The sequence below is a fragment of the Maniola jurtina genome, chromosome 21, assembly GCF_905333055.1.
Source record: "Maniola jurtina chromosome 21, ilManJurt1.1, whole genome shotgun sequence".
NCBI classification, from domain to species: Eukaryota; Metazoa; Arthropoda; class Insecta; order Lepidoptera; family Nymphalidae; genus Maniola; species Maniola jurtina.
This window is the reverse complement of record NC_060049.1, coordinates 1,516,564-1,531,149: the sequence shown is the minus strand read 5'-3', so window position 1 is coordinate 1,531,149 and position 14,586 is coordinate 1,516,564. Positions and strand designations below refer to the sequence as shown.

Below are 14,586 nucleotides of genomic sequence, written 5' to 3'. Positions count from 1 at the left end.
CAGCAAGAAACTCGGCAGTTTCTCTTTTCGAAGATTTGACACAATATTATGCCATGAGTAAAAGTAATTGAAGTCCCGCGTATTGCTGGAGCGAGCTGCAGGTCAAATCCACGCTCTTTTATCATTAATTAGATAATCTTCGATTGTTTAATATGCTTTTTTCATTGGCGGTTCCTCTGGTGAAAATGTTTATGGGCGGCAGTTATCACTTAACATCAGGCGACCTGTCTGCTTATTTGCTCATCTATAGAAAAAGAGTTAAAAGTGCGTGCCCGGGATTGAAACTCGGACCCATCGAATACAAGGCCTATGCGACGTCTATACTCTATACTAGACTTTCACCGCTTCCTTTGCTTTTTTTTTGTAAGGAAAATTCGTCATGGATACCACTTGCCACGGGGTAGCACAGTGGTTATGTCGGACGAGTTTAACGGTTATTGTGTTTCTTTTGGGACTTGGCCACTTGGCATTGTCAAATATTCAAATACCTAAATAATAAAGATCCTTATCTTGTTAAATTACAATAAATAACTTAGTACAATACTTCGGGGAGCCAGCGGTTTGGGTTATTATACGAATATAATAACCGCTTTATTATGTAATCGCGACCCGAAAGGCCCTAAACCCACAAAATCCCTAAAAGGATTCAAATTAAACACACTTCTCTGCTTCATTTATTAGTCCCTGAAGGGCCTTAGTTAGTTTTAAAGATGGTACTACCACAGAGTAAGGAGATTTTATTACATACAGAGGGCTCTCTCCGTCACTTACTCCATACAATCGTAGTCCCGATTTTATTTGAATATTAAGCAAGCAAAGTCCATGAAATTTTGCAGACATATTCTAGAAACTAATACTGTGGTGTTTTAGATTTTTCTAAAAATATGTAGTTTTAAAATTAAATTTTTAATCAAAATTCCGTTGAGTAGGATTGGTTAGTACTTCAATGAGAGACGAACTACGTTTGTATGGAGCGAGTGACGGAGAGAACCCTCTTATGACAAAGCGATTGTCTAGTGGGAGGGTTCAGCCGTGGCTAGTTACCCCCTACAGGCAAAGCTGTGCCGCCAAGCGATTTAGCGTTCCAGTACGATGCCGTGTAGACACCAAAGGGGTATGGGTTTAATAAAAACTGCCGTAGCCCTTCCAGGTTAGCCCGCTTCCATCTTAGACTGCATGATCACTTACCACCAGGTGAGATTGTATTCGGGTCGCTCCTTCGTCCCGCACTTACCGCACGATTGCTCTGTCTAAACGGCTTCGTCGAACCTCTGTATGTAATATTATTACTCTGTGGTAGAGGTTAGTTTTTTCCCGCCTTTAATATCCACGGAAGTGATCTGGGTGAATTTTGTTTTTAATATATCACTCGGACTGCAAGCGAACGCAAATTCGGAAGAAACTTGGTGCAATATTAAATATTTGCACTTATCTCGCACGGTGCCATAAATCTTCTCGAGATATCATCGTGAAAATGATATCTTTTTGCTGTAATTCTGTAGTCTGTGCCATAAAAATTTAATAGGTTTTTCTCCTATCCACAAAGTTAGAGAGACTATGAGTCGTATTATTCATTCTGCCACCAAATAAAATGCTCTCCGAGTTATTAAGAACACGAAAAGATCAAATTCAGATCTCGGGTCACCCATCCTGTTACTGACTTGAGTCAACGTTGCTTAACTATAATTGCTCTCCGAAGAAACAAAAATGCCAAATTGGGACCTCCAAATTTGGTCATCCATCCAATTACTCACTTGAGTCAGCGTTGCTTAACAATTCTCTCCGAAGAAACAAAAATAGCAAATTCGGGTCTCCAATTTTGGTCACCCACCCAGTTATCGACTTGGATCAACGTTGCTTAACAATCTCAAACAAGTACTGTGGTAACTAGGCCACACATCCTTCAAAAGGATTAAAGGATTAATCCCGGATTAATTACGCTTCGGCAATAACGCCTGGTTATAATTAATTGACGGGGTATTTAACACCTTCCAATAAAGGTAATATTTTTGCTCATTTTCGATAAATATGCCTCCACAGGCATATTATGTGGCTCAACGTAGATTAATGAGAAAAATTGGCCAAGTGCGAGTCTGAGTCGTCCACGAAGGGTTCCGTACCATCGTACAAGAAATAACACTTTTAGTTTTATTTTGTGATACAATTACACGGTTTTCAGATTTTTTTCCTTTACTTGTGCTACAAGATAAAGGAAAAAACCGAAAAACGGTGAATTTATGGTTAAATCACAAAAAAAATATTACAGTGTACAAGTGTGTGCAAACACAGGTGCACTCTATATTCCCTCACTCTCATAGCCCGATGGGACGGATATCCAACACAACCGGAGAGAAATCAGGCGCAGGACCGACGAATTTACGTGCTCTCCAAGGCACGCGGGTGGAACACCGCCAACTCTAACTCTACCACTTTTAATATGTACCTTCAAGTCAAGAGTGAATAGGCAATTTATAGGCAAGCGCTCTATCTTAGGCTGCATTATCACTTGCTAGCAGGTCTGATTGCATTCAAGCATTAGTCTGTAAATTAAAAAAAAAAAACTCCGGGTTATAGTGCGTTTCATCGAATAGTACCTATGGCGTTATGTTGGCTCCCCTGTCTGTTGGGTGGTCATTGGCACCGTTTTGGCATGAGAAGACGCAGATTTTGTTTTTTTTCATTTGATTTTCATTTCATTCATTCAGGAAAATCAAATGAAAATAAACAAAATCTGCGTCTTCTTATGTAAATATGGTGCCAATGACTTGGACAGACAGGGGAGCCAACATAACGCCATAGGTACTATTCGATGAAACGCACTATAGTAGAACAGAAAAACCCATTAATACTTACCTAAGTATATTTTGGCCCGACCCGGGAATCGAACCCACGGCCTTGTCATTTGCAGTCGAACATGCTAACCACTAAACCATCGAGACATTTTTTAGATGGTTTAACTAGGTATATATAATAAACGCAATGCAAATACCTCATAAGGCTCTAACTGCCAGGAATCACGCAAGGGAATATCATTAGCAACCCTTTTGCCGTGTGAACGATCCTTTATAATTTATGTATTCACTGTAAAATGTTCTTGAGTTACGATGCATGTCCGACCATCAGCGCACCATACTAACACATTTAAATTAAGTTCTTAGGAATGGGAGAAGTCAACCCACTGTAATACAGTGTTTACTAGCACAGGGGTTGTCAAACCTATTCGTATGTTCTTACCAACTTTTTAATATTATACCTACTGTTTATAAGGCACATCTACTAACAAATAGTACATAGGAAAATATTGTAAAATAATATTTAGAATAACTATTTGTGCATTGAAATAGTTTAAGAACTTAGAATGAATAAATGATATTGATATTGATATTGATATTGATATTGATATTGATTTAATTTATACTAATATTACTGGAGGTGGTGCACTAAGCTCTATTTACCCGACTGCGGCGAAACGCAAAAGAAGGGTTATGTGTGTGACCTGTATTATATATGTCTGTTCCTATGTCCTCTCGTAACTACTCAACGGTTCAACAGATTTTGATAAATAATATTATGTCATTAGATTCGTATTGACGGATGATTTTAGTATAGGTTTTTTTTTACAAATTATGCCATCACACTAATATTATAAAGGAGAAAGTGTGTATGTATGTGTGTGTGTGTATGTTTGTTACTCCTTCACGCAAAAACTACTGGATGGATTGGGCTGAAATTTAGAGTGGAGATAGATTATACCCTGGATTAGCACATAGGCTACTTTTTATCCCGGAAAATCAAAGAGTTCCCACGGGATTTTTAAAAAACCTACATCCACGCGAACGAAGTCGCGGGTATCAGCTAGTTAAACAAAAAATTTGAAAAAATCAAGATGGCGGATTTTATGCGTTTTAGGGGTTTTTTGAAAACTCTTTAAAGTAGGTACGGTCGTCAGAATTCGAGTAGCAATTCCGCGAAACTATTGCATCAAAAACCTGTTGCACTTATGACCTTTTGCTATAAACACGCCACACACACCTAACGCATGTGCATAACTACGCCACGCGAACATGATTTTTAAGATGCTAAACGACTTACGGCCTTTGACTGTACCTACTAATTGTTACCCCGGAAAATCAAAGAGTTCTCATATAAATTTTAATAACCTACATCTACGCAGGTGAAGTCACAGGCATCGCCTAGTCTATACTAATACTAATACTAATACTAATATACTAATACTAATAATATTATAAAGAGGAAACCTTTGTATTTTTGTATGTTTGTATTGAATAGGCTGAAAAACTACTGGACCGATTTCAAAATTTCTTTTACCATTACTTAGAGGGATTCTTCCGAATCTGTATAGGCTATATTTTATCCCGGAAAATAGATAGGATTTTTCGTGGTAGTGAAAATTGTGGAGTAAGGCGTCGAAAAAACTGCCTAACGATTCTCGCGAACGCTGCCTAAATGGTTAGAGATGTATGGCTGACTTCTATAGAAATAAATGTCCACCCGTGCGAAGCCGGGGCGGGTCGCTAGTAGTCATATAAACGTGCACTCAAAAACTCAAACTAAAAACTTACATTTTACAAGGAAAAGACGCCTCAAAGTGTAAAAGTCTTGAAAGTTTACGCATCGCAGGTTATTTAGCGTCCTTAAAGAGGCCTTAAACGACCTCACGACACTGTAACGAGACGCGGTAGTGCTATTTTAAGCATTATTATATACTTTAGTTTTCCTTAGCTTACTTAAAAGATAAACAAATAGCAGATGCCTTCTGAGAAATAAAGTTTTTAAATTTTAACAGGGCTCTCTCCGTTACTTACTCCATACAATCGTAGTCCCAATTTCATTTGAATATTAAGCAACCAAAGTCCATGAAGTTTTGCAGACATATTCTAGAAACTAATATCTGTGCCTGTGGTGTTTTAGATTTTTCTAAAAATATGTAGTTTTAAAATTACAGGGGCTAAAATATTTGTATGTTAATTTTAAAGACGGAAATCTGGATAACCACAGGCATTTCCATGGAGTATGATTGGTTAGTATTCCAATGAGAGACGAACTACGTTTGTATGGAGCGAGTGACGGAGAGACCTCTCTTAAGGGCGTCTGGCAGGGGATTGCGACGATACTAAGTGTCTGGCAATGAATGATGTGATTTTTAATACTATTCCGAAGAAAATATAAAAAAAATTGACTTTACACTTTGACGTAAGATTTTTTTACACCTTTATTACCTGTTATCTCCCAAAGCTGATAATCCAAACTTCATAGTCGCTGATCGTTCCTCCAAGTGTTGGGGACAATACGCAGAGAAACTTTCAGCTTTTATAAAATAACTAGCCGATGCCCGCGACTTCGCCCGCGTGGATTTAGGTTTTTCGAAATCCCGTGGGAACTCTTTGATTTTCCGGGATATAAAGTAGCCTATGTGCTAATCCAGGATATTATCTATCTCCATTCCTAATTTCAGCCAAATCCGTCTAGTAGTTTTTGCGTGAAGGAGTAACAAACATACACACACACACACACATACAAACTTTCGCCTTTATAATATTAGTGTGACGAAGGTCTGGCACACGCTGCCGCTGGCTCTCTCTCTTGTGTCCCGAACAATACCTTCTTTTCGTCGGATAAAAAGTCGTGTCGGCCTCGTACCGTAGCCATATAGTATAAACACCGAGGCCTTGGGTTGCCCCGCAATGCGGTGCCGCATTAATATTTTACGGAACACGTTAACTAAGTGAAAATAAGTATGATGTTGCTTGATCCAAAGATAGTTGCCAACGTTGATGTACAACGCCTGAGATAGGGAGTTTGATCTGGCACGATGCAGCAAGAAAATGATTCACTCAATACGCATGAACAGTTATTTCGTTTCTGGATTCATCGGCGCACAGTTTGCTCGTATCGATTTGGCATTTTACAATTTTTGGCAATAAAATTCATACTAATATTATAAATGCGAAAGTGTGTCTGTCTGTCTGTTTGTCTGCTACGTTTTCACGGCGCGGCCCAACCGCTGAACCGATTTTAATGAAATTTGGTAAAGACTTGGGATATATCCCCGGGAAGACCATAGGCTACTTTTATCCCAGAAAATCAAAGAGTTCCTACGGGATTAAAAACACCGAAATCGCAGGCATCCTCTAGTCATCAATATACTTAACCAGATGATGTCAGCGACTTCCGTGTGGATTTCGATTTCTTAAGAGGGCTCTCTCCGTCACTCGTTTCCACTCGTTTCATACAATCGTAGTTCCAATTTCATTTGAATATTAAGCAACCTAAGTCCATGAAATTTTGCAGACATATTCTAAAAACTAATATCTATGTCTGTGGTTTTCCAGATTTCTGTTTATTGAATGATATTCGGTTTCAAAGTTACGCGGTCTTAAAATTTTCATACAAATCTTGGAGCCCCTGTAATTTTAAAACTACATATTTTTAGAAAAATCTAAAACACCACAGACACAGATATTAGTTTCTAGAATATGTCTGCAAAATTTCATGGACTTTGGTTGCTTAATATTCAAATGAAATTGGAACTACGATTGTATGAAACGAGTGGAAACGAGTGACGGAGAGAGCCCTGTTAAAATCCCGTAGGAACTCTTTGATTTTCCGGGATTAAAAGTGGTTTACTTTCATCTCCAGGACGAAGTAGACGATGCCCGCTTACATACAAGTTCGTCCATGCACATTAACATTTGTTGGAAATCCTATCTCCCTCTTTGATTTTTTGAAATTAAAAGTAGCCTATGTGGATTGTGGTCCCAGGATGTATTACTCTTTATATGGACTACTTTTTATTCAGGAAAATCAAAAATTCCCTCAGGATTTTTAAAAACGTAAATCCAGTCGAAGTTGCAGGTACATATATCATCCATACTAATATTATAAATGCGTAAGTGTGTCTGTCTGTCTGTCTGTCTGTCTGTCTGTCTGTCTGTCTGTCTGTCTGTCTGTCTGTCTGTCTGTCTGTCTGTCTCCTACGTTTTCACGGCCCAACCACTGAACCGATATTAATGAAATTTGGTACAGACATGGGATACATTCCGGGGAAGGACATAGGCTACTTTTTATCCCGGAAAAGGGTTCCTACGGGATTTTAAAAAAACCGAAATCCAAGCGGGCGAAGCCGCGGGCGTCCTCTAGTTTACTATATAAGGTACTAAGTGTGTATCGTTGGTTAATATATCAATGTTGCGCGAGTCCGTATTGCAGGTTGGGAGGTACGTGTTTAAGTGAAATTCGCAGGAAGTTTCAAGGTATAATGACTGCAAAGGCTGCCTTATATGCATTAGAAATTATATGACCTTTAAAGCGTCCAAGAAACCTCTCTTTGTCTCATTTCTGAGGGCCATGATTCTTAGAGTGGAAAGGGTTTATTGGGATAATATATGAGTCCACGGCACAAGAACATTTCTCTAACTCACACATTTTGTAATAAGGAACGTCTGGTGACAGTGGGATCTTGCTCTATGGCCTGTTTAAAGGCTATAGGAAAAGTATAGTAGCAACATAATAGTTCTTGATTTATCGTACAAAATGTCGAAAAAATACGACTGTAGTACGGAATCCTCGGTGCGCGAGTCTGATTTGCACTTGGCCGGTGTTTTTTAGGGTTCCTTGCCTCAAAAGGAAAAACGGAACCCTTATAGGATTACTTTGTTGTCTGTCTGTCTGTCTGTCCGTCCGTCGCTCGTGTCTGTCAAGAAAACCTATAGGGTACTTTCCGTTGACCTAGAATAATGAAATTTGGCAGGTAGGTAGGTCTTATAGCGTATAGGTAAAAGTACGGGAATAAATCTGAAAACCGTGAATTTTTGGTAACACCACAGAAAAAAAATTAAAAATGTATTTCAATTTTCAAAGTAAGATATCTGTGCCAAGTGGGGTATCATATGAAAGGGCTTTTACATGTGTATTCTAAATCAGATTTTATTTATTTTTATGCAAAATTAATTTAAATTTATCGTGCAAAATTTCGAAAAAAATACCCGAATACGGAACCCTCGGTGCGCGAGTCTGACTCGCACTTGGCCGGTTTTTTTCATTCTTTCTTTCTAGACTATCACGGCTTTTTATATATTATATTTAGATACAGATGACCTTTTCAGATGATTAGATACCTACATATGACCTTTTTGGCATATTTCGTCTAAACAGATACCATATAAAGGCTACAGGAAAAGTACAGTAGCAGCTTAAATTCATACAGCTTCCAAGCAAGCTGGAGGCGTAATTACAAAAAGTAATCAAGCGAGATCAAACAGAAATAGGTATGTTTTGCATGCGAAAGCTACAACCCACCCGCCTTTGACGAAGTTGAAAAATAAAAGTATTATGCGCTATTTTCGCCTTTTCCTTTTTTTTTTGGGACAACCCTGACTCTAATTCTAAAGTTTTCTCAACTCTGGGTGCCTAATGTTTGTTGCAATTAGTAGCCGACTTTTGTGTCTGGTCTAATTTTTGTAAATAGCTCAGTTAAGACTAAAGGCCGATTCACACTAATTACGTACACGTCACACGTGCGTAGTGAAGCGCGTAAACCCCTAACACATCAGGTTACGCTTACGTACACGCTTTACGCAAGCGGTGTGCCATGTTTCATACAGTTCCATATATTACAACGCAATGATACGCGCTACGTCTACGCGTACGCAACGCTTACCCAGCTGCCTCGTTGGTGTAGTGGTTAGCATGTTCGACTGCAGATGACAAAGCCCCGGGTTCAATTCCCGGGTAAGGCTAAAATAGTTAGTCAGTCCTGCGTCTGATATATCTTCGGTCGTGTCGGATTATCATCCCATCGGGCTATGAGAGTGAGGGAATAGAGAGTGCACCTGTGTTTGCGCACACACTTGTGCACTAAAATACTCCTGGAAGCTGGCTAATCTCTTAGTATAAATATTAGTCGCCGTGGCCGAAATTTGCTCGGGAGGACATTGTTATTGTTATGTAAAGTTCAGCTGATGCCTGCAACTTCGTTCCCGTGGATATGGGTTTTTAAAAATCCCGCGGGAACTCATTTTTTTCGGGATAAAAAGTAACCTATGTGTTAATCCAGGGTACAATCTATCTCCATTCCAAATTTCAGCCAAATCCGTCCAGTAGTTTTTGTGTGAAAGAGTAACAAACATCCATATATTCATCGCGTTTATAGTATTAACAGGATTTCAGAGAGAGTGCGAAGGAAACTGTGATAGAACGATAGCGCTTCATGAAATAGAACTTATGTAATAATAATTAAGACCTAAAATTCAATAACCGCAGCGGCATTGGACGTGACCTCGGCTTTAATAGGAACTAGGTTCACACGGAATGTTCGATTCCAGGAATTGGGAATTAACTTGCGAGTTTCCCTCCAGGAACTTGCATGGAATGTTTTTCAAAGCACGTGCGCCTCTGTATTGTGCATTCCATTTGGTATTTCCAGTTGAATTTAAATTTACTTATTTTTATATAGGATTAGAGGATGCCCGCGCTTCGTCCGAGTGGATTTAGATTTTTGTAGATCCCGTGGGAACTGTTTGATTTTCCGGGATAAAAAGTAGCCTATGTCCGTCCCCGGGATATAAGCTAACCCTGTACCCGACAGAATCGGTTACACTATTGGGCCGTGAAAAGGTAGCAGACAGACAGACAGACAGACAGACAGACGATAGACAGATAGACAGACACACTTTCACATTTATAATATTAGTATGGATATGGATTTGTAATCGAGAACTCTCAATAACGTCATAAAACGCGCAGTCCCTTCAGTGTCGTTATATAGAGTTTATACTGTACTTTCCATAGAAAGGGTCACATCACAGAATTTTAAATAAATAATAGAAATGGTTATACAGGGTGTTTGGTAATTAGTATAATAATGACGACATGCTACTTTGATCTGATAAACACAATGCTGAAGTATAATGACGAAATAAATTTATAAACATTTCCATACAAAATTAAAAAAAAAATTATGTCAAAGTTTTCATGACCCTAACGTGCCCTAACTCACTGAGATCGTTGGCCATCTTTAGATAGGCCAAGGCCAACAATCTCAGTGAGTTAGGGCACATTAGGGCCATGAAAACTTGGTCATAAAAAAAATTAAAATTTTGTATAGAAATTTATAATTTATAATTTTTTATATATATAATTTTATTTGGTCATTTTATTCGCCTTTATAATATTAGTGTGATAGTGTGATGATACTATGAATAAGAGCCTGTAAGCCTCTTTACTTAATCCCGAACTAATTAAATGTCGCTAAAGCTCCACCGGTTGGTAGGTTTCAATAATATTGTATGTACTTAGATGCGTGAAGCTCATTTGGCCCCAGCCAGGGGACCGACGAGTAAGTTGAGGCACTCCAGCTGCGGACATTACAGCGGCAAACTTTTCCAATTATTTTCCATAGAAAGGGTCACGTCACAGAATTTTTAATAGAAACAGTTTTCGAACAGTGCGTGTTGCCATTGATGACATTATGGATCCATATTGGCTGACAATTGACCTCATATGAAAGTTTAGAGTCATTCAGTGAACTATGCTTGTAGTTTCTCTACGTGATGAAATCAGAAATGAGGAGATCCGCAGGAGAACCCGAGTAACCGACGTAGCTTAACGGATTTCGAAGCTTAAGTGACCATGGGCAAGTCACATAGTTCGAAAAACGATAGACCTTGGGGTCGTCAAAATATTTGCATGCCATTGCATACCAAAAAATGTGATAATACTTTTAAATGCATTGTAACATCTTTGTTAACTTGCATTTATAGCAAACTAGACGATGCCAGCGACTTCGGTGGCGTGGATTTAGGTTTTTAAAGATCCCGTGGGATCTGTTTGATTTTCCGGGATTAAAAGTAGCCTATGTCCGTCCCCGGGATATAAGCTAACCATGTACCAAATTTTGTCAGAATCGGTTAAACTGTTGGGCCGTGAAAAGGTAGCACACAGACACACTTTCGCATTTATAATAATTATAGTATGGATATGATTGATGTATCATTTGATTTTACTATGACATGACTCCAATGTTTGTCTAGACATCTGCGTGGTGATAAACTCACGTTCTATTATCAGTTCTATAACTATTTATAATTCTGTGGTTCAGATTATGAACGGTGCATTAGCAGGGGGCCCTTGCAACCACATTCGTCCGTAAAATTTTGGTGATTTAGCGTTGAGGGAAATATTTATGTGAATTTTAATGGAACAGAATCTTTTTATTTAACCTAGCATGGATTTGACTCGCTCCAGCAATGCGCGGGGCTGCAATTGCTTGTATAGTATGGAATATTGTAAATTGAATAATTAAAAAGAGCAACCGCCGAGTTTCTTGCTGGTTCTTCTCGTTAGGAACGGCATTCCGAACCAGTGGTAAATTATTTGACGGTTCAAAAGCACTTGTAAAAGTTTATTTGAATAAAAATCTATTCTATTCTATTCAACTTATATTACAAACTAGCTGATGCCCGCAGCTTCGCCCGCGTGGATTTAGGTTTTTAGAAATCCCGTGGGAACTTTTGAGTTCCCAGGACAAAAGTAGTTTATCCGTACCGCGCGAAAAAGTCTTTACTTGGTAAATATACCTTCAATATCAATTTATAACCGACAAAAGTTTCTAAATCCCATCCACTTTGGTGATCAGATCCCCTACAGCATCAGGATTGAGGAGTTGGAATCCAAATTTTTTATAGGGCAATGTCGCAAAGTTCCTCTATCGATTAAAAAAAAAATACGCAAATCGGTTCATAAATCTCGGAGATTTCGGTATACTTAGGTAGAAAAGCACAACTCCTTTTTTGAAAGTCGGTTAAAAAAGTAGCCTATGTTACACCCTGATGAATCCTCTACTTGTCTGTGAAAGTCCCGTTAAAATCGGTTCAGCCGTTCCGAAGATTAGCCTTTTCAAACAGACAGACAGACAGACAAAAATTTTAAAAACGTGTGATTCGTTTATGGTATCGTTCAAATAACCATATGAGCTTTATATGAGGTAGTTATTTCGAAATTACAGACAGACACTCCAATTTTATTTATTAATTATTAGTTACAAATGCGAAAGTGTGCTTGTTTGTCCTGCAATCACGTCGCAACGGGGCATCAGATCATAATAATTACTAAGAAATACTTTATTTTTGACCTACTCATCATCCCCACTATAGTTAAAGACCTGAAGAGTAATACAGGCTACTTTTTACTCTAGAAAACACAGTTCAGCTGCTTTCTAGAGTCCCAGATGTAGCATAAGACACACTAGTTAATATCCCACATGAAATAAATTGATTTTTTTGGTAACACTTTCGCGAGTAAAAACACACAGCAAATATTATGAGTATCTGCACTTTTAATTAAAATGTATGTGTATATCACGAGACCTATACCCACCTTTATGAACTCTATTTATTAAACATTAAGGTTCAAAATGGATTGGAAAGCGGGCGAACCTGTATTTTTGTTGACAAACCCCAAATGGGAATTGGTGGTGTATTTTATTAAGCCTATATTTTACACCACAAAAACCTTTGAGTTCGCAGAATTAAATATTGAACGCTACTGGAGGCGTGGAGATGAATGATTTCACAGACAGGTATCACGTGAAAAATCATGTGAAAAAGGCTTTTCATATGTAACAAAACCGGCCAAATGCGAGTCAGACTCGCGCACCGAGGGTTCCGTACTCGGGTATTTTTTCAGACATTTTGCACGATAAATCAAAATCTATTATAGATAAAATAAATAAAATCTGTTTTAGATTGTACAAGCAAAGCCCTATCATAATATAATACCCCACTTGGTATAGTTATCTTACTTTGAAAAATGGTACACATTTTAATTTTGAACGATGTAACCACAAATTCACGGTTTTCAGATATATTTATTTACTTGTGCTATAAGACCTACCTACCTGCCAAACATGATTCTATGTCAACGGTATTGTACCCTATAGGTCTTCTTGACAGACACGAAGGACTGACAGACAGACAACAAAGCTAAGTTTTTCCTTTGGAAGTACGGAACCTAGCTAGACTACTCCCACTGCCAAGGGTCCTGGTAGAGATAACCGCTCCCCTGTCCATTTTTTATCTTTTTCTTTTACTTACTTTTGTTAATTTTTGGTAAGTTAAAAAAAAACCTTAGAATGGGAAGTGAATACCTGCGCTAGGGATGTACCTAGTCAAAAGGCTGTTTGACATGCAAATATCTAGGTTAGGTCAATAAGGCTGAAGGTTATATTATAAGTTACTAGAGGATGCCCGCGACTTCGTCCGCGTGGATTTAGATTTTTATAGATCCCGTGGGAACTGTTTGATTTTCCGGGATAAAAAGTTGCCTATTTCGATTACAGGGACGCAAGCTACTTCAGTACCAAATTTCATATAAATCGGTTAAGTGGATGGGTCTTTAGGAATCCCGCGGGAACTCTTTGATTTTCCGGGATAAAAAGTAGCCTATGTCCGTCGCCGGGATATAAGCTAACCCTGTACCTACCAAATGTCAGAATCGGTTACACTGTTGGGCCGTGAAAAGGTAACAGATAGACAGACAGACACACTTTCGCATTTATAATATTAGTATGGAAGTATGGATATGGACTAGTATGGATAACTATTATCAAGTTGTATAGCAGGTATAGGTATAGTATACTTAGCTCTGCGCTATTGAGTCACTAATGACTCCGCCTGGGAGGCGTTTAAAAGTGCCTCATTAGTCGAAGCAGGAAGTAGGCTAGTTGGTAAGAACTTCATAGGTTCTTGAGTCGTGTGGTAAGAAGTCACAATAATATGTTTCTTTCCTATTTTTTTAATTATATAGACTAGCGCTTGGCTGCAATCAGACCTGCTAGCAAGTGATGATGCAGCCTAAGATGGAGCGCGCTTGCCTAGAAGTTGCCTATTTACTTGACTGGAAGGTACCCATATTATAGGTGGAAGGGAAAACTTAAGCCGGAAGGGCGTTCCATATCCTAGCGGTTCGAATTAGGAAAGAGGAAGCAAATCGTTTCGTACGTGTTCGAGGAATTTCGACTACGTACGGATGCAGACCTTGACGATGCCTGGCAGTACGATGATAGAAAGGTGAAGGAGGAACCAGGTCAAAGAGTTCTTGTGCACACTCTCCGAAATATATCCTGTAGAATACCGATAGACTGGCAACTTTACGCCGATGTTCTAAACTTGTTACTTGTTGTATAGAAGCAGGCGTTAATTTGCGGAAGTACAAGGTACCAAAAGCTTAATCCTCCTAATATCCATACTAACGTTATAAATGCGAAAGTGTGTCTGTCTATCTGTTTGTCTGCTACCTTTTCACGGCCCAATAGCTTAACCGATTCTGACAGAATTTTGTACAGAGCTAGCTTATATCCCGGGAACGGACATAGGCTACTTTTTATCCCGGAAAATCAAAGAGTTCCCACAATCAAAAAATACCCGAGTACGGAGCCCTCAGTGCGCGAGTCTGACTCGCACTTGGCCGGTTTTTTTAGTTAGTCAAGTTAGCCCTTGACTGTAATCTCAACTGGTGGTAAGTGATGATATAGTCTAAGGTGGAAGCGGTCTAACCTGGGAGGGGTAT

The 14,586-nt window shown here is 38.8% G+C and overlaps 1 protein-coding gene and 1 long non-coding RNA gene across 2 annotated transcripts in view; one reads left to right on the top strand and one right to left on the bottom strand.

Annotated features, from left to right (window-relative positions):
- The window catches only part of LOC123876331, a 303,592-nt gene that overhangs the window by 41,439 nt on the left and 247,567 nt on the right, over window positions 1-14,586 (top strand). The gene's annotated exons all lie outside the window — the stretch shown is intronic.
- The window catches only part of LOC123876379, a 29,384-nt gene that overhangs the window by 789 nt on the left and 14,009 nt on the right, over window positions 1-14,586 (bottom strand). The gene's annotated exons all lie outside the window — the stretch shown is intronic.